We start from the raw sequence: 24,364 nt of genomic DNA, 5'->3' as shown, positions 1-24,364 counted from the left end.
TTAAGTTGAAACAACTAATTTTTTTTACAGTGTCTTTATATTTAGTGCAGTACTGTAATGTATTAATAGCACTCATAAATATTCTCAAAATTCTGTAATTTTTTTACATGCACTGTAAAAAGTGAAAAAGTTCGATCAACTTAAAAATTACTTCAATTGGTAATACCCCAAAATTTTTAATTTATTCATCTTAAAATTTCACTTTAGGTGAAAATTATTATTTTTAAAGCGGACATTCAACAAGACTTTTTAAAGATGTAAAATAAATCTTTGGTGTCCCCTGAGTACGTATGTGATGTTTTATCTCCAAATACCATATACACTGTAGATCATTTATTATAGCATGTTAAAATTGCCACTTTGTAGCTGTGAGCAAAATGTGGCGTTTTTGGGGTGTGTCCTTCCTTTAAAATGCAAATAAGCTAATGTAATGCAAACACTGATTGCCATGATGGTGGTTTGTTGAAATTAAAACTCAGTTGTGCTGTCATTAATCCCTGGCAGTGAATGGTTAACCAAAACAAAGTTAATGGGTTGTTCTTTATCACATTTTCTAGGTTGATGGAAGCACTGGGGATCCAATTATAGCACTTAAACATGAAAAATAAAAAATGATATGTCCCATTTAAAAACAAACAAACAAACGTAAATAAATGAGTGCAGGGCAAAGATTAATCGCGATTAATCGCATACAAAAAAGTGATTTTTTTTTGCATAATGTGTGTGTCCACAAGTAGACCCAAAAGAGACGACAGTCATACTCGATTCGAGTGACCACCGATGATGATGATGATTATGTATATTTAACCACACACACATACATATGCATTTCAGAATTTTTTATTTATATATATATATAGAATATATAAAAATATAATTAAATATATATATACACATGTAAATGTTTCTTAAATACATACATGAATGTGTGTGTGTGTGTATTTATATATACATAATAATTACACAACACACACTCATATATTCTGCACAAAAAATAACTTTTATTTTATATGCGATTAATCGCGATCAATCTTTGCCCAGCACTAAAATAAATAATGCATTTTTAAAACTCTGGTTTGTTTCAACCAATGGTTGGGCAAACCCAACTGTTGGGTTTAAATTAAACCTAGAAAATGTTCACATTTGACCCAACCATGGTAGAGTTTGTTCCCAATTATGGGTTGAAACTTAGCATTTTTATAAGTGTACAGTCAGGAAAACATGTCTACTTTTTTACTTTTGCAATAAAAAACCACCTTCTAATTTCTAAGCAAACATGATTTTTTTTATATCATTTAAATTGCTGGTATATGATGAAATACTTCTCAGATCTAAATTGTGGATAAGATCAGCCTCCTCTGTGGGACATGAGGTTACTATTCGTCTTACATCAGGTGTCGTTCCCATGAGATTTTGCTGAATCTGTGACCTGCCGAGGTGACGGCGTGCGGCGAAGGCCACGTTTTGTTTTGAGATGTTTCGGTGCAGAGCTCTTCTCTGTTGTCTTCAAAGCAGTACACAGGACCGGCTGAATCCGGGCAGAGCTGAGACCTCGCACCGTGGGCCATGCAGCTGCGCTCGGTGGGGCACATCCACCAGCTTTTCCTTATTACAAAGCAATGAGCAAATAAAAGAACAGGGACGTTATGATTCACCCCTTACCCCCAACAAAACATAGAGCCAATCCGGGACTATAAAATACATCAGTGAATACAATCTATAAAATATGCAAATTAGCTGTCAGGATTGTGTGCGTGAATGCGCATTTATTTTGCTATTCGTCCACAATGTACACGTTTGTCAAAACTCAAACTCGAAAACCTTTTTTTTAATAGCCTGAAGTTGTCACAGATATGAACATAATTCGCTACTTGCATTTGTAGGCTCTTTTGGGGGGTGGGACATCCTCATTTTAGAAAGCATGTGATTGGATGATACATAAATGTGATTTTCATTTTATATTTGCATTTTATAAATATTATAAATGTACTATATGGTAGATTTGTTACATAAATGTGCGTGTGTGAGAGGGCAAAAGTGAGATGCAGTAAGGCTGCACGTGCCTTAAGAAGGAGTTAAATTCTCCCTTCCCTGATGTGTCAGGAAAACATTTCACACTGAAACTAAAGCCAGCAATGAACCGGGTTCAAAACGTGCATCTGGTTGAGAGAGAGAGAGAGAGAGAGAGAGAGAGAGAGAGAGAGAGAGAGAGAGAGAGAGAGAGAGAGAGAGAGAGAGAGAGAGAGAGAGAGAGAGAGAGAGAGACAGAGAGAGTATCATGTGACTAAAAAAATGCATGCAAAGAAAAATCCATATTCTCTAAAGCCCTACAAAATATATCCTTGCGTACATGTGTCTGCTAAAATTAAGCAATAAGCCACATTATGTGTTTTCAATGACTCATTATTAAAGTATTACATTCGGCACCATCTCAATTCTGAATATGCGGTTATTTCTCTAGAGATACATTTGCCTCCATTCTGGCTGAAGTCCTGGACCACTATGAACCTTTTAAAGTCACAGATGATGGGGATCATATTGTTTGCTGATTTACCAGAGGGGCGTGTGTGAGTCTATCTATCTAAACACCTATCATTTATAACATCCACTTCATGTATAAAACAGTGGTTACCATATGGGTGAACCCAACAGCTGTGACAAATGTGTATTTATGGAGCTAAAAACATGTGTTTGTGCCCACCACTATGTTAATAGGGTGTGTGTTTGTGTTTTCTGTAAATAGCCCTATAATTCAGTTTGCATGAGAATGGACAAAGCTGTTTCTGATTATAAACACACACACAAACACACAAGAACACACACACTTGACCAACAGAGACTTCATTTATCATTTTTTATGGCAGCGTATTCCTACAGAATGAAGTTAAAACAACTTGATCTTGCAAGTTAATTCTATTAAAAAAGTTTAAATTGCTTAACTTATTTCGTTAAGTTAAAGTTACATAAAATATGTTGATTTGACATTTATTTTTACAGTTGATTTATTTGATATTCTTTCGAAAGCACATTCCAGCCTTACGATTTCTCACCCAACTATTCAAAGGTTTTGCTTTTTTGTGAGCGATGGCATAAGTGTGGGAAAAGTCTGGCGGAGACTCTTTGTGGTTCAAATAAAAGGTAAAGTGTGTCATTTCTCCGCCACAAGTACACCAAGCAGGATTGCGATCTTGTTGTTTGAGTTACCCGACCTTACCAACTTTACAACATTTGCTCAACCAATGAGTTTGGATGGGACTACGTATGCCTGACCAAAAAAAGTGCTTGAACCCTGTTTAGAAATTACATCATTGTACAGTTTTTCATCCAAAGCGACTTCTATTATAAGCTATACATATTAATTAGTTATGCACCGATATTAAATTTTTCCACTGATACCGATAGCCGATTATTCAGAGGGATATCTGCCGATGCCAATAGTTGGTGGTTATATTAACTTGCATTAACTAAATTCTAAAAAATTTATTTCTGAATGTTATTTATTCATATAATGACGATTAATATTGAACATTAAACATGTGATGTTTCTTTATGTTTTCTATACACAGAGCTCAAATTCATTGCATTTTCCTGTTCTCTTTTGATTGACAGAATATATCGGCAATGTAACGTGCATTACGTAATAATATTACTTTTCTAAAGTAACAAATTACTTTATAAATGTACACATTAATATTTGAGTTACTTTTTTTAAAAAGTAATGCGAGTTACTTTTCAGTTTCATTAATTCGAAAAAAAAAATTATAATAAAAAAATAATGTACTGAATTAATCTGAATGTAGTCACGTTTGAGGAACAGTTTGAGTCAAAAAAACGAGATGGCAGGCCAGAGCTTGACATTTTTGTGATGGAAACATGCAATTTCTGAAAGTAATCAAGCCTTAGCCAAGTAAGAAAAAGTAACGCAAACGTAACCCAAAAGTAACGCATGTATTACTTTCCATGAAAAGTAACTAAGTAAAGCATTTAGTTACTTTTTTGTTTTGGGGAGTAACTTAATCTTGTAATGCATTACTTTTAAAAGTAACTTTCCCCAACATTGGCCATGACTATAGGTTGCTTTTTACTAAAAACTGCTTTTATTAACCGATTCCAATTATTGGCTGATATATCGGTGCGTCTTTAATTTGAATAGTACGCATGCGTTCATTGGGGTTTGAACCATCAACCACTTCCACTCCTAACGCAATGCTCTTCCAATTGAGCTACATGAACACTCGTCCAAATGTTAAATTATTTCAATCAACCTGCTTCTATGCTGGGAACTGTGCCGTGGTTTATCTCTCAGGTTTTTAAGCTATAATGGCACAAATCGCAAATACACACACGCAAGATGAATTCAAACTGTGCGACTTCCACGAATTGTAAACACATCTGGTGCTACAGTATACAGCTAACCCCCCCCCCCCAAACCTTCCAGCTACAGTATGTGGATCCAATCCAGTTTACCATGACAGGAGATTCATGATTCACTTTCTTTCTGTATGTGCCTCTCTTTGATGGGACAAACTCCCAACAGCTGTGCTATAGGATTAGCTAAGATGGATATATATTCATCAAACATATTTTTATTAACGCATACATGCAAACACTCATGATGGGGCAATTTTACTTGATAGCACACTTGCTATAATAGAAAGTAAATGTTATTTTTGGTGCACTTTACACTATAGCACAAACAAATGCATGCAATAACTTTGACACCCTCATCCAGTCAGATAAAGTAAAATAAAAATTATTCCTTACTGTAATTTCACAGTGAACATAAATATTATACTGGATTATACTATGATTACAATATTTCTGCCAGTAAATGTCAAAATCAGTGTAAAAATACCGTACCATACAACTTTCACTGCTTCTGCATCATTTTCTGCATATTATTAGAGAAAGTGTGCACTATAACACAATCTTGTGACTTTTTTCATGCAGTTGCAAATTCATATAAATTCGTACAATCTCATTTGTACGTTATTGTACAATCGCCATTGACGTTGAGTTTAGAGGTGTGTCTTATTGCTTCATGCGAATAATTGTTCATTTTCCTACAATTTATATCGTACGAATTGATACAAATAATATGATACAAATAAAATACTTACAAGCTGTCCTTGATGGCGTGATGGTCGAGGAACATAGCTGAATGGAAAGGTTGTGCTGATTCTTTGGTTCATGACAAGCAGTTCTGTCTTTGCAAGGCTAAGCTGGAGATGGTGATCCATCATTCAGAGAGAGATGTCCCTCATGCATGCTGAGATTCGTGCAGAAACCGTAGGGTCATCAGGGTGGAACGACAAGTGAAGTTGAGTGTCATTCGCATAGCAGTGGTAGGAAAAGCCATGTTTTCGAATTACAAAACCCAGGGATGTCATGTATATCGAAAAGAGCAGTGGTCCAAGCACGGAGCCTTGAGGCACCCCGGTATCGAGAAGTTGGGGTCCGGAGACATCACCTCTCCAGGATACCCTAAATTACCTACCTGAGAGGTACGACTTGAACCATAGAAGCGCGGTGTCAGAGACACCCATAGCCATGAGGGTCGACAGGAGGATGTGGTGATTGACCGTGTGAAAAATGACGGAAAGATTCAGTAAGATCAGCACAGATGATTTGGAGGCTGCCTTTGCCTGCCTTAGGGCTTCAATGACTTAGAGCAACGCAGTCTCAATGGAGTGACTGGAGCGAGAAATCATGTTAACGAATGAGGTAAAATAATCAAGATTTAAAAATGTTGTTTTTGATGACATCGTTTTATTATAATATGTAAGGTTTCATGTAATGTTCAAAACTAAAATGTTAGTCATAGATGTTACAGTATTAGTCCAATTCGATGGTCTGTTTACACAGCACAGAATTAAGTGTTAAGATCAACAAACTTACCATAAACAAGCCATTAGCCCAACAGAAGCTATACACTAACGCATACTTCCGCATTTGTCCGCGACACTGTTGTCATGTGATTTCAACGTCAGAAAAGGCAGAAACTTTGACCCTGTCCCAAACGGTGCATTACATGTGGACTTCCGCTCTCGTGGCCTTACATTGCGCCTGCTCGCTTAGTCTACGAGTCCATAGGGTGTCCCTCCTGTCATTTTTACGCTCGGAAGTGTGCTCATCAGCTCCCCCTTTGCACCCTGATGCACTGCACCAGGTTTCGGGCACGTTACCAACCCAGAAGTCTGCTCGAGTCTGTACCAAAATACAACTCCGGTCTGCCCTCGTGGACTCAGGTCAAGGGTCCCTAAGGTCTGCACTACATCAAAGTGGGGACTCTGAGGAAGTCCATAAGTCCGGTGTGTGCCATTTGGGACAGAACCTATGAATTGCAATTTTCTCATAATTTACAAGTAGTTGAAAACATTAGAGATATTGTTAGTACAAAATATATAAAACTACTTTACTGCAAATATCTTACAAATTTTACCTTTAACGTCAGCCACGATTTTTACCCTCTCAGTTTTGATTTACTGCTTGATCGTACTGCGTACTCATTTGACCAAAATACTAAATAAACATTTCCTAAACGATAACCGGATGGCACACGCTGAACTGATATGTAAAACATGAAGAATGTCATATGAAAATAATGTATCAAACTAAATATTAAAAGCTATTTTTAAAATAGTAGACAATACTACACAGTATTTATTAAAAACACTTGTTACAGTGATGGTTTCATATGGCAAAACCATATGGTACCATCATGTACACCAATGGTACTGACATTAAAGATGTATGTCTACAATACCACAGAAGTATTGTGGTATCGTGGGTAGAAAATATCCTATGTAACAACTTATTATTTCCTTATTAGCTGTAGTATGTTTATACTGAGAACTGTACAGGAAATTCAGTATCCCGTCAGAAGCATGCAAGCGTCCACTTTCTCTGGTGTCGCGAGGCTGTCACACGCACATACACGATTCCCAAAACAAACCACACGTGGTCATGTGTTGTGGTCGCTTTTATGTGCGGGTGTGTGGAACTGCAAACAAACATAAACTCTCTCTCCGTTTCTCTCTCTCGGTTTTACTTTCATGCCACAGACACAAAAACGGAAAATCAAAACTGTGTCGCAGTGAAGACTGTGAGAATCCTTGGGATTTTATTAGTGAGGTTTGACTTACAGTACCGCGCCCTATATTAAGAGTATGTTATTTTCACCATCCTTTAAAAAATTGTAAATATAGCTGTCACTGGGGCAGTAGCCTTTATAAAGGTCCTAATGTGTACCATTTTGGTACAGATCCAGTATGTACACGTGTGATACCAATATGTAGGTATTTGAGGTATACCTACATAACCACCAGCATGACCAGCAGCAAAACCAACACCAGACCAGCATGGGAATGATGCTTGTCTATGCTGTTTTTTTTTCAGCAGGGTGGGATCACTTTCAGATTTTTTTCAAGTGATGATCAATAAAAAGTTGACAGCCAATCACAATTCATTCACAAAATTCAACAACAATGTGCAAGCTTAATATATATATATGTATATATATCTTTCTTAAAATTCCTGAAAAAGGCTAAAAAAATTCCCTTAAAAGGACACAAATTGTACTTTCTGTGTTGATTGTGTCTTAAAATGATTTACATCATACGAATCACAAGTATTTCAGCTTTCCTAAGACATGTGATGTTTACTGTAGCTTTTTGTTTTTGAGTTGTTGTATTTAATGGAGTTTTTTGTCAAATAATGCAGTGTCCCTCCCACGGTACATTGGAATTTTAAGGGGTTTTATTTATTTGGTATGACAACCGCATTTTATCTCTGTACTCCCGCATTTAAGGAGATCGCTGTTTTGTTTGGTATTTAGTACAATGTGCAGATGGAATCGCGTTGTCTTATTGTACAATAATAAGTCTAATGTGAAAATAATGTGCAAAATCTGAGGTGCGATCTTTGACATTTACGAGCTTGACTTCGGTTGCTCATTCATAGAGACAGTATTCACACCAGCTGCGTTTGAGGCGTCAAATTCGCTTCTACCGCGTCTAGTTTGCCGCTTGAACATTTTGAGTTTACTCGCTTCATTCGCGCGTAAAAACCGCTTGTGAAATTTTAGCTTTGAGACATTCACATGGAAATTCGAGTCATGGGAGGGCCTTCCATAGGCTTCTGCAACTCTGCTCGCTTCCTATAATCATGTCACTACCAAAGCAAGCTCCTGATTGGTAAACGGGACGCATTTTCCCACGAGTGTAAAAATTTTTCAACTTGCGCGTTTTCCGCGGCAATGCTCAATTCGCACCATTCATGCGAACTAGACGGAATCGCATCTACCGCGCCGCGCTAAACGCCTCACTCATTTAACATTGAAATCACTCGCGCTTGACACCTCTACTGTGGCTGGTGTAAACAGAGCTTTACAGCTGCGATTGTAATCTGCTGTGTGAACAAAACCTTTCCAGACTCATACCTGTAAGTAAACGTGTTTGTCAATACTGAACGCTGACAATGTGAACCTAGCAATATGGCTTATTTTAATAACTGATGTGTCTGGCTCTCAGTATGAAATGGACTTCTGGGAGATGACAGTATTTGTTGTGCTTATTTATAGATATTTCTCCACTAAGTCTGGAAAACAGAAAAAGGATTTTCACTCTGAAAAATGACATGAGCTTTTAATTTGAAGACACTTGAAAACTGTTTTTCTTTGTAGTCAAGCACGAACCAAGCTTCATTTCAAAGGCTGATTCAAACTGACAATACTTCAAATAATGTCCTGATATTTTCAGAGAAAGAGAGAGAGAGGTGAAGAATTGCTCAGGGAATAAAGCCGGGCTTTATTTGGGGCTTGGCACGGCACCAGGACCTCAGGCTGGCCATCGGCCCAGTCACATCTTTAACAAAATGCTTCAGTTTCAAACAACATTCATGCTGAAACATCTTTTAATTTACAAGAGCTTTTATTGTGTGACAGTGTTCTCAGGGCCCAGAGGGAACGTCTGACCTGTGATGTCTGAACGGCCACAACCCAACCGAAATGTCTAGCAGTAGAAGACTAGACTAGACTATTATCTTCCTCTCATTTGGACCAATTACCTGAGCCGTAAATACCATGTGACTAATTACGCCAGAGATGCAGGAAAATGACATCCTGGGAATGCTGAACTGGCTGATGGTACTACAGGAATGTGGTCATTCCCAAACCTTTGATGATGACCACATTTTCATTTCATTTTGTGTTTCCTTGCTTCATGTGAATTCTCGGGGCACATGTTTCAGCTACAAATATTTGATATGCTAATGATACATTCATTGAAAAAGATGGCTGTTGTACACATGTACAAATTACATTCCGCTTTTATTGGTGATAAAGCCAGAGCTCCAGTGGCGCAATCGGTTAGCGCGCGGTACTTATAAGGCAGTACGCAGCAAAGCAATGCCGAGGTTGTGAGTTCGAGCCTCACCTGGAGCATGCTTTTAAGAAAGTAAAAGTCCTCTACGTTTACCAAGTTAAAATAGTAAAGTTCAATCCAGAGACTGGAATTTGCATTTCTTGTACTAAACTAGTCATACAACTAAAGCTATCAATTATGTGGTTTGTTGTTAGTCTCCACGCTCCAGTGGCGCAATCGGTCAGCGAGCGGTACTTATAAGGCAGTACGCAGCAAAGCAATGCCGAGGTTGTGAGTTCGAGCCTCACCTGGAGCATGGTTTTAAGAAAATAAAAGTCCTCTATGTCTACCAAGTTAAAATAGTAAAGTTGAATTCGCGGAGACTGGAAATTGCATTTCTATGCAGTTGTGTAGTAAACTAGTCATACAACTACAGCCGTGCAATATGTAGTTTGCAATCTCATGCAGAGCTCCAGTGGCGCAATAGGTCAGCGCGCTGTACTTATAAGGCAGTACCCAGCAAAGCAATGCCGAGGTTGTGAGTTCGAGCCTCACCTGGAGCATGGTTTTAAGAAAATAAAAGTCCTCTATGTCTACCAAGTTAAAATAGTAAAGTTGAATTCGCGGAGACTGGAAATTGCATTTCTATGCAGTTGTGTAGTAAACTAGTCATACAACTACAGCCGTGCAATATGTAGTTTGCAATCTCATGCAGAGCTCCAGTGGCGCAATAGGTCAGCGCGCTGTACTTATAAGGCAGTACCCAGCAAAGCAATGCCGAGGTTGTGAGTTCTAGCCTCACCTGGAGCATGATTTTAAGAAAAAAAAGAACTCTACGTCTACAGAGTTAAAATAGTAAAGTTCAATCCAGACACTGGAATTTGCATTTGCTGTACTAAACTAGTCATACAACTAAAGCTATCAATTATGTGGTTTGTTGTTAGTCTCCATGCTCCAGTGGCGCAATCGGTCAGCGTGCGGTACTTATAAGGCAGTACATAGCAAAGCAATGCCGAGGTTGTGAGTTCGAGCCTCACCTGGAGCATGGTTTTAAGAAAAAAAAGAACTCTACGTCTACAGAGTTAAAATAGTAAAGTTCAATCCAGAGACTGGATTTGGCATTTCTATGCATTGTTGTAGTAAACTAGTCATACAACTAAAGCTGTGAAATATGTAGTTTGCAATATAACACAGCGCTCCAGTGGTGCAATCGGTCAGCGCGCAGTGCTTATAAGGCAGTACATAGCAAAGCAATGCCGAGGTTGTGAGTTCGAGCTTCACCTGGAGCACGGTTTTAAGAAAATAAAAGTCCTCTACATTTACCAAGTTAAAATAGTAAAGTTTAATCCAGAGACTGGAATTTGCATTTCTATGCATTGTTGTAGTAAACTAGTAATACAACTACAGCTTTCAATTATGTAGTATGTAACATCTCCCCATGCTCCAGTGGCGCAATGGGTCAGCGCGCGGTACTTATAAGACAGTACACAGCAAAGCAATGCCGAGGTTGTGAGTTCGAGCCTCACCTGGAGCATGATTTTAAGAAAATAAAAGCCCTCTACGTTAAAATAGTCAAGTTTAATCCACACACTGAAATTTGCATTTCTATGCATTGTTGTAGTAAACTAGTAATACAACTACAGCTGTGAAATATGTAGTCTGCAATCTAACGCAGAGCTCCAGTGGCGCTATTGGTCTGCGCGCTGTACTTATAAGGCAGTACATAGCAAAGCAATGCCGAGGTTGTGAGTTCGAGCCTCACCTGGAGCATGGTTTTAAGAAAATAAAAGTCCTCTACGTCTACCAAGTTAAAATAGTAAAGTTCAATCCAAAGACTGGAATTTGCATTTCTTGTACTAAACTAGTCATACAACTAAAGCTATCAATTATGTGGTTTGTTGCTCGTCCCCATGCTCCAGTGGCGCAATCGGTCAGCGTGCGGTACTTTTAAGGCAGTACACAGCAAAGCAATGCCGAGTTGTGAGTTTGAGCCTCACCTGGAGCATGATTTTAAGAAAGTAAAAGTCCTCTACGTTTACCAGGTTAAATTAGTAAAGTTTAATCCAGAGACAGGAATTTGCATTTCTTGTACTAAACTAGTCATACAACTAAAGCTATCAATTATGTGGTTTGTTGCTCGTCCCCATGCTCCAGTGGCGCAATCGGTCAGCGTGCGGTACTTTTAAGGCAGTACACAGCAAAGCAATGCCGAGTTGTGAGTTTGAGCCTCACCTGGAGCATGCTTTTAAGAAAGTAAAAGTCCTCTACGTTTACCAAGTTAAAATAGTAAAGTTCAATCCAGAGACTGGAATTTGCATTTCTTGTACTAAACTAGTCATACAACTAAAGCTATCGATTATGTGGTTTGTTGTTAGTCTCCATGCTCCAGTGGCGCAATCGGTCAGCGTGCGGTACTTTTAAGGCAGTACACAGCAAAGCAATGCCGAGTTGTGAGTTTGAGCCTCACCTGGAGCATGATTTTAAGAAAGTAAAAGTCCTCTACGTTTACCAGGTTAAATTAGTAAAGTTTAATCCAGAGACAGGAATTTGCATTACTTTGTGTCGTTGTAGTTATCTAGTACTTGAACTAAAGCTTTTAATTATCTTGTTTTACAGTCTAGCGCAGGGCTCCAGTGGCGCAATCGGTCAGCGCGCGGTACTTATAAGGCAGTACATAGCAAAGCAATGCCGAGGTTGTGAGTTCGAGCCTCACCTGGAGCATGGTTTTAAGAAAATTAAAGTCCTCTACCTTTACCAAGTTAAAACAGTAAAGTTCAATCCAGAGACTGGAATTTGCATTTCCATGCACTGTTGTAGTAAACAAGTGATACAACTAAAGCTTTCAAATCTGTAGTTTGTCCCATCTCACCACGCTCCAGTGGCGCAATCGGTCAGCGCGTGATACTTATAAGGCAGTACGCAGCAAAGCAATGCCGAGGTTGTGAGTTCGAGCCTCACCTGGAGCATGATTTTAAGAAAATAAAAGTCCTCTATGTTTACCAAGTTAAAACAATAAAGTTCAATCCAGACACTGGAATTTGCATTTCTGTGCATTTGTGTAGTAAACTAGTAATACAACTAAAGCTTTCAATTATGTAGTTTGCACGTTATCCCTACGCTCCAGTGGCGCAATCGGTTAGCGCGCGGTACTTATAAGGCAGTACGCAGCAAAGCAATGCCGAGGTTGTGAGTTCGAGCCTCACCTGGAGCATGGTTTTAAGAAAATAAAAGTCCTCTATGTCATATTAAAATTTGAGCGCAGTTTGTGACATTGTTGAGATCTCTTTCGAAACTTTAATGGAGACTTTTTCTGGAGAAACATCTGAGATGCAGGAGACTCAATGCTCTCGATTTAATCTAATTGATGTAATCTGTGTATTTTTTCTTACATGCATACACACACAGAAAGAAATTTAGAAGGATTTAGAAAAAGACGCTGAGCTTTCATAGGAAGTCTAGTCATCATTACGCTTTAAAACCACACACGTACACACATGTCTAATCATTATCTAAAATGTCTTATGACTTAGACTGCTGTCTTATGATGTTACACATATCAAATAAGTGCGTGGTCCATGAACATCAGATTCTGGTGGTTTTTTTTATTGTGTTTGTGTGAGTCAAAAAGTAGATTGATTTTTAAAACAGACAGAAAATGAGCAAAGCAAAGCTCACAAATTGAATACAACTGTGTTTACGAGCGGGGGGGAAATGCACAATGAGAGTTGCACGGGTAGAGGAAACCGTTCGGTGATGACTCAAGGCCGTACAGTATTGATCTCCATGGCAACCTCTTTCATTCTCACACTGGGATGTAACCAGAGACCTGGAAACCTTGAGCACTGACATCATACTTCGAAATGTCACAGAACTTCAGCTAAAAACCCTTTTCCTGAAAAGCAGTAACAGTTTTGGGAGCGAGTAAAAACATGGGCTCTGTTTCAGACCCTACTGGGCTGCCTTAATGAAGATCAAATCTTGTAAATGAACAATTTGAACATCTGCACTGGAGAGCTGAGTAAAGAAAAAGTGACGACAAGATTAAGACATGATTTAGGAGAATTTTAGTCTTTGAAGTTACTTTTTGTTTCCTGGGCATGTGTGTAAGTTTAACTTTTGATTAAATGAACGATACAAATACTAAAATAGGAGAGGGTGACCGCCAATACAGAAGAAATAAACAACTTTCTCAGTTATAATGTTAATCCATAATGCTTTATAATATTTTATAATCCAAAACAACATCTCATAAGATCAAAATGGTGGGCAAACAGGGAAAGAAAGAAAGAAAGAAAGAAAGAAAGAAAAAATCTGACTTTGATCACCTTTTGGTTTATTTTACATTAATGGCTGAACTGTACATTATGGACATTAGTTTGAGCTCTTGTCATAATCTCTAGATAAACCACCCACACTGAACTTTTTTTTGTCAAATCAACATATATTTTATGCTACTTTTACTTATAAAAACAAGTTGAAATGGTTTAACCTTTAAGTTATATCAATTTATCACAGGTCAAAACCTAAAATACTAGAAATTGTTTTAACTTCATGCCGCATTTTTACAGTGCAAAGACTTGAATGCGAGTCTGCTGAGTAAAGCATCTCTAAAAATGATTTTTACGCAAGTGTGTCTGTCTGTAGTCTGTTCAAAGACATTTTTCAGATTGCACGCTGTGTGTACAGAAATTACACTCGGCAAACTCCGGCAACATTTCACAGTGTGCATAGAAAACACACACAGGTATGCCTGACCAAACCGAGACCCCCTTTCACAGTGTGCAGAGAAAAAAACACATACTGGAGATGCACCTTGTGTACAGACGAACACACACACAACCCAGTACACCTGGATAATATCTATGAGGTAATTAGTTCATGCATATTATGCTAACATTAACTAACAATGAACAACACTTCTAGCATATATTGATTTTTATTGATTTTTTTATTGAAAATAACAAAATTTACAAACAAACATGGCTGGCATATATTGATTTTATAGCAGGATTAATTTAGCATTTACTAATACATTTTTTAAATGATTTTTTAAATGAAAAGTTGTAACCGTTAATGCACGATGAACATGAACTATTGTATTGGCATTAACTAATATTAACAAAGCTTAACAATGATAAACTACACAGTAAAAGGTGAATGCTGTTCTACTTACTTCAATTGGTAACTTAAATTTTCTCACTTAAGTAAAAAATTTAAGGTGAAAAAATGTATTCAGTTAATTTTCAACTTATTGTTTTTACTTAAAGTGAGAAAATTGAAGTTAAAATCATTTTTAAAGATTTTATATGTAATATATTGCTCATTGTTAGTCGATGTTACCTATATATTCACTAATGATAACCAATACACATTAATGTAAAGTGTAACAGTGAAATTAAAGATTTCTGTAAACTGTAAAATTTTCTTACTCTAATATATTGCAAAGTAACCCTAAAGCAAGTTTGTCACAAATGGAGGTTGGTCGCTGCAGTGTAAACCATTAACAAATGAATGAGGAAAATTTCTTTGTTGTTTACTTTTCTATCTAAATAAAGACATTCTATAGACTTCTATTGTTTTTATACACAACTAGTTAAAATAACATAACCTAAACCAAATGTTAACCCTAAAATAAAACTTTCTACAATTTTACAATTTGAATATAAAAATTGCATTGATGTATGGTGACACTATTTGGCTGATTAGTTACAACTATTTGAAAATCTGGAATGTGTGGGTGCAAAAAATTTACATTTTGAGAAAATCGCCTTTAAAGTTGTCAAAATGAAGTCCTTCTCAACATTACTAATGATAAATACATCTTTCGTATATTTATGGTAAATGTACATAATATCTATAACATGATTTTCATTTAATATCCTAATGACTTTTGGCATAATCTGTTTGACAATGTATTGTTGGCTATTGCTACCCATGCTACTTATGACTGGTTTTGTGTTTCAGGGTCACATATTTCTATAACGCCTTCACAAAATAAGGATGTCCCAAAAGGAGGCTTTGCTCAGATTTTTCTCAATTTTAGGAAAATAAGACTTATACACCAAAAATGTTAATACTTTCACAATCCACAGAGGAAACACAGGCAGACAGACACAGGTATGCTTTGTAAATCACTGCATTCATTCACAATATTTAGGCAAAAGTATACAAGATAGATGAAATAGATTAGTACTAAACAGTCTACTAACTTCGCAACTACATGTTACCTAACTCTCAATAATTTGTAACTACATGTTAACTAACTTTCATTAGTGTATTAGTAGACTGTTAGGGGTAGGTATAGAGAAGGACTTTGGGTCAGAAGAATAAGTTGACATGTAGTTGCAAAGTTCATTACGAACAAAGTGTTAGCAGACTGGTAGTTTTGCAAAGTTACTTAGTTAGTTAGTAAAATGTCTAAAGTGGACTTCTGAAATAAAGTATTTTCAGTGCGTTTTCCCGGATAGGATTTATATTATTCCAGGACTAGGCCTTAGTTATAATAAGACATTTAAATAGTTTTTACAAACATGCCTTACAAAAAACAACAGTGGTGTGCATCTTTAGACAAAACAATGGCACTGATATACGGTATATTAAGACGTCACTCAGGGCTAGATGTTTTTTAAATTAAGGCAGCTCAAACATGCATTTTAGTCTGGGACTAAGATAAGCCCTGTCCGAGAAACCACCCCTGATGGGGCATACACACTAAATGTGAGTTCAATTTGCGCGAGTAGATTACATTCAAAGTCAAGGCAAAGATGCGAGCAGATGCGTCCTCACGTGGGGTGATATGAATGTTGCGAATTGGGCGGCGCGATTGCCGTGAAAACACACGATATTAGCCTCAAATGCGCCTTTACGGAAGTTGAAAATATTCAACTCAAGCGAAAAATTTGACACAAAGTTAAATCCGGTAAGTAATCTAGAGCGAGCAACGTGATGCTACACATTTGGGGGGTATGTAGCATAATGTAGCGTTTTTAACATACTTGCACTATGTAGCGTTCACACCAGCCGCGGAAGAGGCGGCAAGCGCGAGTGATCTACATGCTAAGTCATTGCAAAAAAGCTAATAGGTATCCTGTAGCGTGGTACGCGCAAATTAAGCGTTGCAGCGGGGAATGCACAAGTTGAAAAATCTGAACTTTGACGGATATTCTCACCACGTTAACCAATCAAGCACTTGCTCTTGTAGTGACGTGATTACAGGAAGCGAGCAGAGTCGCAGAAGCCCCCCGCATGACACGATTTTCGGCATGAGTATCTCAAATGACTACGATTTCATGTGTGTCTTTCATGCGGATATGAAGCGAGGGAACTCAAAATGTTCAAGCGTACAACTACGTGCGAATAGCGCTTTTTGCCGACTCTACCGCATCTGGTGTGAACACACAGCTACAATCATGTTGCACGTTCTGCGCCAAACTTTTGTGCTCCAAAACACTAACAAAATCTGACATAAGGATAAATGTGACAGAAACATAAGCATTCAACATTTAGCCAATATGGTGTAACAATTTCTAAGCACTTCAGTGGGTCTTTAAGCTTGGCCTACATGTGCAAATACTACTTGGACACATTTAAGCTAAAAAACAGGACCATATCAACCCCTTCATTCATTACACACGACTAAAACAGAACATGCAGCCCTAAAAACACAAATGTGAAAGTTTCTCTGGCTTGTTTGCGGTCAATGATGTGTGTCTAAACCTTTCACTGATGACCGAGGCCATTTCCTCCTATTTCACAGATTTAGGGTTTCTCTTCCGCCATCGGGGACGAGTAAACCTGCTACTCCATTGGGTTGAACCTCACAAATATGTCGGGATCCCATTTCACCAATAAACCTAAAGAATAAACATAGCATTTTGAATGAAGAAAGCAAGACAGTACAACAACTACCAAGATCATATACTTTAAATATTACAGTAACACATTTCTCATTTTGCCTATAAAATGTAACTTGGACACCATGTTTGGTGTTGTAATGTGGCGACTATGCCGTCAAAAAAGGCTGTGTCTATGAAAACAGGAGGTTGGAGATGAAAGGATGAAAAGAGAGGGGGATTGATAGAGAGATTGAGAACGGAAGAGGGCGGAGCTTAAGAGAGGGATTAAAAAAGAAAGCTGCTGCCTATGGCCTATTGACTGAACACGATGAGGTCACTTCCTCTCCTGATGGTCTGATTGAGCTAGAGAAAGCATTGGATGTCCCTCCTATTGTCCGAATGCAGAGGACATTAGGAACTCAGGACAACACGGGCCTCAGGGAAGAGACAGACAAAAGTCAAACTGCAACTTTTGCGAATATCTCTATTGAGAGGAGAAATGGTCCAAAAATGGCCCAAAAGCTATAAAGGTCTCCTATATGTGCCTGTTCCCACTACTCACTGGGATGGGTTAAATGCATGGGTCACATTTCGAGTACAGGCTACCAAACTTGACAATCAGGTCACTTTATATGTACCATTTAGGTACAGATGTGTATACATTCGGTACCAATATGTGTCTCTGAGGTGCATTGTCTGACAGTATACAGGACATTTAAGTGATTAAGTTTCAACTGTCAGTGTAAAAGTTAAAAAAAAAAAAAACAATTTCTTCTTCTTCCTCCTTCGCACCGATTGAACTATGAAGGTATGGGGTGGAGGTCTTTCCGGTGTCTTGCTGTGGTAATGGCTTTTACATGCAGAGGTAATGCATAGTTTCCACCCAATGTGCCGTGCACTGTCTCCAACACGTGTGTTAGTGAATGACGGCTCGGCTCAGCGGTCTTTTCATTCTTTTTATTACATTTTCCCCTGTTCTCTCTGTCTTTAATGTCATCTTTTTGAACATTTACATTTGGTTAGCTATCCCTGTGGATCTTTAGCTCTAGTTTTAGGGGTCAAACACATTACAATATAGATTATAGAGAGTCCATATTAGTACCTCACTAGTAACCAATAGGGCAAAAGGCACCAGCATTGGTAACTGTAGCCCTTATTCGGCCCCCATTTAAATTCATTAAATGAGATCAGTCCGGAGTGATGGCATGTCGGCTGCTCTTTCCACAGTCGACGGCCCTTATGAGATGGAGATCCTCTGTCACCATGAATGCGACATTTAAGCGACACCTGTTTGAATCCATTGACGCAACAATACAAGAGAGACACAAGCAGATTATCAGCAGCTGGCCACAGTTTGTCTGAATAGAGACCTGCTCCCCCTGAAGACGTGAGAGATGCTCCCTCGTCCTCCTCTATTGTGGAGCACGGACGCTCGGTGCTCTGTTGTCGCTAATGGAGTTTATATGGGTTTAATTGAGTGGAGTAAATACACGGAGCACATCAATGGAGCGGCAGGCAGATGCTGGAGCGGATAATGAGGTACGGCCTATTCTGAAGCATTCAAAACTCATTCAAGACTCCATTATCCCTTTCAACCACGTGCACGAGGGCGGAGAGCGGCAGCACAGATGGCAGGGGTGACGGGGAGGCTTTGGGCCGGAGAGAAACTTTTTCAAGTTGGTATTGTTTGAGGCAAATGCGGTGAAAATGATGGGGTCTTTATTGAGCATTCATTGCGATGTTATTGACCAGTGGAAGACAGAAAGGGAGATAATTGAAAGAAAGCCCGGTGAACCAGTTCAGACCGGCATGAAGCTTCGTGGCTGGTCCATTTTGCTGAAAGCAAGGAAATCTTGTTCTCATACACATCTCTAGATTTTGCACTTTTTCTGTGCAAAACAGGTGCGTGATAATAAATTCAAAGAAATGTGATTATAAGGATTAGCATAAAGGGGTGTCCCATAATGCACCTGCGATGCCCAATGCAGCGAAATGAACAATAACAGTCTTATGAAATACTACAATACACATCATGAAACACTTTTACCGCCCTTTCCTTCTTTCCAACAACACACACGACCCTGAGAAAGCCACGGCACAATAAAAGGGGCAGGAACCGACCAGCATATGAATACAGAGCCCTCCATTATCACACCATGTGTTCGCTCGAAACGCAGCGGTTCCCAGGCATGAGACTTATTATTCAATGCAATAAAAGCCACTTGACAGATAAAGAGAAAGAGCGAGGGTGTGAATAAAGAGAGTTAGTACGACTAATTCATCCTTTATCTCCGTAAACAGCATTTCATTGTAATAGACTTCTAATTGACTTTGGCCAATCTGTTCACTGGAGGTTTTGAAAAGGATCTCAGGGATTTGGGCTTTGAATCCATGTGCCGTTACTCACAGAATCGGCTGATACAATATGGTTACAATGTGGTCTTATTGATGTATTTGCTCATTTTGTAACTTTTAGAAGGATCTCTTGACAGAAATGCAATTGAATCTACGTAACTATATTATCAGTGGTGTATAAAGACCTTACATAATTAACTGTATTGTTTTTATTACCTTAGTATGAGTCGTTTTTATCTACATACACCGTGGGTCCCCTTATATGGAAGTCTCCGTCATGTTTCTACAGTAGCCCTAAATGGACAAACTGCTCTATAGCGCATTTTCTCAACACGTTGTCTCAGCTGATGATATGTTTGTCCTGTGGCAAAACCGTAGCTTCTCTATGCGTTTCGAAAAGGAGGGGAGAGCTATGGACTGAGTCTCACCACTAGATGCCGCTAAAAATCTACATAGTGGTCCTTTAAATTATTATTTTACACTCACTTAAAGGATTATTAGGAACACCATACTAATACTGTGTTTGACCCCCTTTCGCCTTCAGAACTGCCTTAATTCTACGTGGCATTGATTCAACAAGGTGCTGAAAGAATTCTTTAGAAATGTTGGCCCATATTGATAGGATAGCATCTTGCAGTTGATGGAGATTTGTAGGATGCACATCCAGGCTCTATTGGGTTGAGATCTGGTGACTGTGGGGGCCATTTTAGTACAGTGAACTCATGTGGAAGAAACCAATTTGAAATAATTCGATCTTTGTGACATGGTGCATTATCCTGCTGGAAGTAGCCTTCATGGTGGTCATAAATGGATGGACATGGTCAGAAACAATGCTCAGGTAGGCCGTGGCATTTAAACGATGCCCAATTGGCTCTAAGAGGCCTAAAGTGTGACAAGAAAACATCCCCCACACCATTACACCACCACCACCAGCCTGCACAGTGGTAACAAGGCATGATGGATCCATGTTCTCATTCTGTTTACGCCAAATTCTGACTCTACCATCTGAATGTTTCAACAGAAATTGAGACTCATCAGACCAGGCAACATTTTTCCAGTCTTCAACTGTCCAATTTTGGTAAGCTCGTGCAAATTGTAGCCACTTTTTCCTATTTGTAGTGGTGATGAGTGGTACCCGGTGGGGTCTTCTGCTGTTGTAGCCCATCCGCCTCAAGGTTGTGTGTGTTGTGGCTTCACAAATGCTTTGCTGCATACCTCGGTTGTAACGAGTGGTTATTTCAGTCAAAGTTGCTCTTCTATCAGCTTGAATCAGTCGGCCCATTTTCCTGTGACCTCGAGCATCAACCAGGCATTTTTGCCCACAGTACTGCCTCATACTGGATGTTTTTCTCTTTTCACACCATTCTTTGTAAACCCTAGAAATGGTTGTGCGTGAAAATCCCAGAAACTGAGCAGATTGTGAAATACTCAGACCGGTCTGTCTGGCACCAACAACCATGCCACGCTCAAAATTACTTAAATCACCTTTCTTTCCCATTCAGAAATTCAGTTTGGAGTTCAGGAGATTGTCTTGACCAGGACCACACCCCTAAATGCATTAAAGCAACTACAATGTGATTGGTTGATTAGATAATTGCATTAATGAGAAATTGAACAGGTGTTCCTAATAATCCTTTAGGTGAGTTTATCTCTTAATGCAAAAAAGTAAAATCCAGTAAAATGTAATTTAAAATAATTAAGACAGGTTCATCCCACATAAATAACAAACTACATGACGTTCAAAACATCTTCACTAGTTAGCGTTTCTGTACGGCCAAGTTTAGACCACACTAGTTTATTATGGTTACTACAATCTTATAAACATGCCACTTAAATGTACATAAAGTTGTAAACGTGTATGTTACTCAATCATACAACAACATTTCAGTTTCAATAAATATATCTTGCTTGCAAATCTGAGGGCAGAAATAAACAATCGAACGTTACTCCGGTAAGAACCCAAATGGTCATAACTCAAAGCGCAAAGGACTTTTGTGCTATTCAAACGGGTCGAAAATTAGTTTTGCAAAGTGACAGGTCATTTAAAAGAGGAAGGAAAATTACACAAAGGAAAACCTGAAATTAATGTGAAATAGGAAAACTTTTTGGGTCCCAGCGTTGAGGGGACACCGATGTCCCACAATACACTGGGGTAATAAATCACTGCTGTTTAACACAGAGGAAGTAGAACATGAAAGCCGATATTTATAAAGCTACACATTCATACAGGGTCATATATATTTCATGTTTCATAAAGCTTTTGCTTTAAAATGTTTGTGTCATAAAGTTTTAAGATGATCCTCTTCAGATTTGAAATATGTCGTACCTCATACTCAATGACGTTACTAAAATCTATTAAGAACACTTTCATATATATTTGTTTTATATAAATATTTGAAGCAAATAAACTACTGATTACAATAAATGTAAACTTTTTCCTTTATTTAATACTATCTATTTATGGAGTTAATCCAGATCTGATATAGAGACCACTACTATCCCAATAGCAAAAACATTTTAGTCTGGTGTGATCAAAAAAGGGGAGGAACTATTTTTACATAAAGTATTTATATATATTTAGTAAACCGAGTCCAAACAAAACCATTTTAATAAATGTAACTAGGGCTGTCAAAAGATTAATCGCGATTAATCACATACAAAATAAAAGTTTGTGTTTGCATAATATATGTGCGTGTGTACTGTGTGTATATATATTATGTATATATAAATATACACATTTAGGAATTTTTTTATGAAAAAAACTTTTAGGAACTTTTATTTTGTATGCGATTAATCGCAATTAATCTTTTGACAGCCCTAAATGTAACATTTCACAATCTTCAAATTAAATCTAATTTTGAGACTAAAAAATGTAGAAAATGGGCAAAAAAATGAAAATCAACATAGTTTGTCTCAATACTTTAGAATTAACTGTGGTAAAGTTTACTACAGTAATTTTAGTATACTGAAGTATATTATAATAACTACTTAGAAGTGATCTGTAGTGTTAATTAATTAAATTTGAAAAACTGTAGTAAACACTGTACACTGTAAAAAAAATCCGTAGAAATTACAATGTTATTGCAGCTGGGTTGCCGGTAATTTACCGTAGATTTAAATTTATGTTATTTACTGGCAAGAGTTTGTTCAAAGTTAAATCAATTTTAAATATTAACAAGTCTTTATCTTTACAGAATAAAACTATACAATAACAGTCTCATGCAAAGCATTCTGCGAACCACAAATCATCATCAACCTTTTTCAGTTTTTTGCTTCAGATTTTGTTTCCCAGAACGTTTTGCTTGATGCTGTTTGTTTAGTTTTACTCTGTAAAGACAAAGACTTGTAAATGTTAAATGTTCATTCAACTTTGAACAAAATTTTGCAAGTAAATAACATAAATTTTAATCTACGGTAAATTACCGGCAACCCAGCTGCAATTTCTACGGATTTTTTTTTACAGTGTATAGTTTAATATAAGGTAAGGTTTAAACACACAGTAATCTTGCTACAGTTTACTATAGTAAATATTATATACTGCAGTATTTGTTAATGTGGGAAAGATTAAATGTACCACATACAAGACTGGCAATTACTACAGGCACAACAATGGTCATTTCCTGCGTGTACAAACTCCTGAATGGGCATTAAATTATCTATTTAGGGGTCTGAGGTATAAATCAATGTCCAGACAATATAAAGTGCTGCTTACATTTATGGAGTCCTTCCATCAGGTCAGTGCATGCCTCCTTTTTAAAGGACAGACCCTGTTACCCACCACCATCCCCCCATGGTCAGGTCTCTATAATGTAATGTGAGTAAATCATTACATGAAGCGCATGTAACGGGCAGCGGTGCATTCTTTTGACTCTTTTAAGCTCCAGTCAGGCCTCGTGTTTGGGGTCAAATGTTCAGTCAGAGAATTTGCATGACCATGGGATTTCAATGACTGTCTGAATATTTGTTGTTTTATCACAAATAGGAGAGATTCTTCGCACTCGATGAATTTCTCACACTGACCTTGACGTTTATAGATGAGGGTTATCGTGGTTAGCATGATTGTATTCTTTGTAATGTGCAAAAAATGTAAACCTTTTTGCAGCGCATTTTATACGTCAATGACAACGAAATTTAACATTGTGTAAATGTAACTTCATGTTCCTGTAACTCAATTGATATATCGTTGTTAATACTGTTAAATTAAATATTCGTTGTAAATTGCTTTTGGTTTGTGTTTGCCGAATGTAAATATGTAAGATTGTAATTACTGTAGATTTGCACATTGCAAAGTTCATAAACGCATTTAACAGCTGTGTACATAAAATTGATTTTGAGCACAAAAATAAAAAATGTGTAGCTACCTGTTACATAAAACATAAAGAATGAAAACATAAGGGTTGATATGATTCTCAGTGCTTGCACCGGGTGCCACCTGCTGGTTGTTGGCTGCATTATTAACGTCGATAAAATATTTAAAATTAAAAGTTTTATTTATTTTGTCATTTAAGTAAATTTACATTAATTAATTTAAAACATTTAATTTGTAAGAATCACTTTATCAAAGTGGGACCAAGCTGTTACGTCTTTTATCATCATAAAGAAAATATACAAACTAAAAATGTAGGTCTCTAAACATTAAAACAACCCCTTTCTGAAAGAATATAAACATATAAACCATTTAAAATAAATAAATAAATAATACTTTGTTTAATTTACATAAATAAAACGTGCAACAAATAAATAAATGTACAAATAAAATAGTACTTCTAATACCAAATTCTGGTTATAAGTTATATTTAAATAATTATATTT

At 37.6% G+C, this 24,364-nt stretch overlaps 10 non-coding genes across 10 annotated transcripts; all 10 read left to right on the top strand.

Annotated features, from left to right (window-relative positions):
- Window positions 1–9,348: 9,348 nt before the first annotated feature.
- Window positions 9,349–9,442, top strand: trnai-uau (transfer RNA isoleucine (anticodon UAU)). The gene is made up of 2 exons: window positions 9,349–9,386; window positions 9,407–9,442. It is a non-coding gene; the product is annotated as a tRNA-Ile (tRNA).
- A 142-nt stretch (window positions 9,443–9,584) lies between these two features.
- On the top strand, window positions 9,585–9,678 carry trnai-uau (transfer RNA isoleucine (anticodon UAU)). Its single transcript has 2 exons — window positions 9,585–9,622; window positions 9,643–9,678. It is a non-coding gene; the product is annotated as a tRNA-Ile (tRNA).
- A 153-nt stretch (window positions 9,679–9,831) lies between these two features.
- Window positions 9,832–9,925, top strand: trnai-uau (transfer RNA isoleucine (anticodon UAU)). The gene is made up of 2 exons: window positions 9,832–9,869; window positions 9,890–9,925. It is a non-coding gene; the product is annotated as a tRNA-Ile (tRNA).
- A 153-nt stretch (window positions 9,926–10,078) lies between these two features.
- trnai-uau (transfer RNA isoleucine (anticodon UAU)) lies at window positions 10,079–10,172 on the top strand. The gene is made up of 2 exons: window positions 10,079–10,116; window positions 10,137–10,172. It is a non-coding gene; the product is annotated as a tRNA-Ile (tRNA).
- Window positions 10,173–10,313: 141 nt separating this feature from the next.
- On the top strand, window positions 10,314–10,407 carry trnai-uau (transfer RNA isoleucine (anticodon UAU)). Its single transcript has 2 exons — window positions 10,314–10,351; window positions 10,372–10,407. It is a non-coding gene; the product is annotated as a tRNA-Ile (tRNA).
- Window positions 10,408–10,802: 395 nt separating this feature from the next.
- Window positions 10,803–10,896, top strand: trnai-uau (transfer RNA isoleucine (anticodon UAU)). Its single transcript has 2 exons — window positions 10,803–10,840; window positions 10,861–10,896. It is a non-coding gene; the product is annotated as a tRNA-Ile (tRNA).
- A 142-nt stretch (window positions 10,897–11,038) lies between these two features.
- On the top strand, window positions 11,039–11,132 carry trnai-uau (transfer RNA isoleucine (anticodon UAU)). The gene is made up of 2 exons: window positions 11,039–11,076; window positions 11,097–11,132. It is a non-coding gene; the product is annotated as a tRNA-Ile (tRNA).
- An 857-nt stretch (window positions 11,133–11,989) lies between these two features.
- Window positions 11,990–12,083, top strand: trnai-uau (transfer RNA isoleucine (anticodon UAU)). Its single transcript has 2 exons — window positions 11,990–12,027; window positions 12,048–12,083. It is a non-coding gene; the product is annotated as a tRNA-Ile (tRNA).
- Window positions 12,084–12,234: 151 nt separating this feature from the next.
- On the top strand, window positions 12,235–12,328 carry trnai-uau (transfer RNA isoleucine (anticodon UAU)). Its single transcript has 2 exons — window positions 12,235–12,272; window positions 12,293–12,328. It is a non-coding gene; the product is annotated as a tRNA-Ile (tRNA).
- A 151-nt stretch (window positions 12,329–12,479) lies between these two features.
- trnai-uau (transfer RNA isoleucine (anticodon UAU)) lies at window positions 12,480–12,573 on the top strand. Its single transcript has 2 exons — window positions 12,480–12,517; window positions 12,538–12,573. It is a non-coding gene; the product is annotated as a tRNA-Ile (tRNA).
- The last annotated feature ends 11,791 nt before the right edge of the window (window positions 12,574–24,364 follow it).

Source organism: Paramisgurnus dabryanus, chromosome 4, assembly GCF_030506205.2.
Source record: "Paramisgurnus dabryanus chromosome 4, PD_genome_1.1, whole genome shotgun sequence".
Taxonomy (NCBI): Eukaryota; Metazoa; Chordata; class Actinopteri; order Cypriniformes; family Cobitidae; genus Paramisgurnus; species Paramisgurnus dabryanus.
This window is presented reverse-complemented; position numbering and strand designations above follow the sequence as displayed.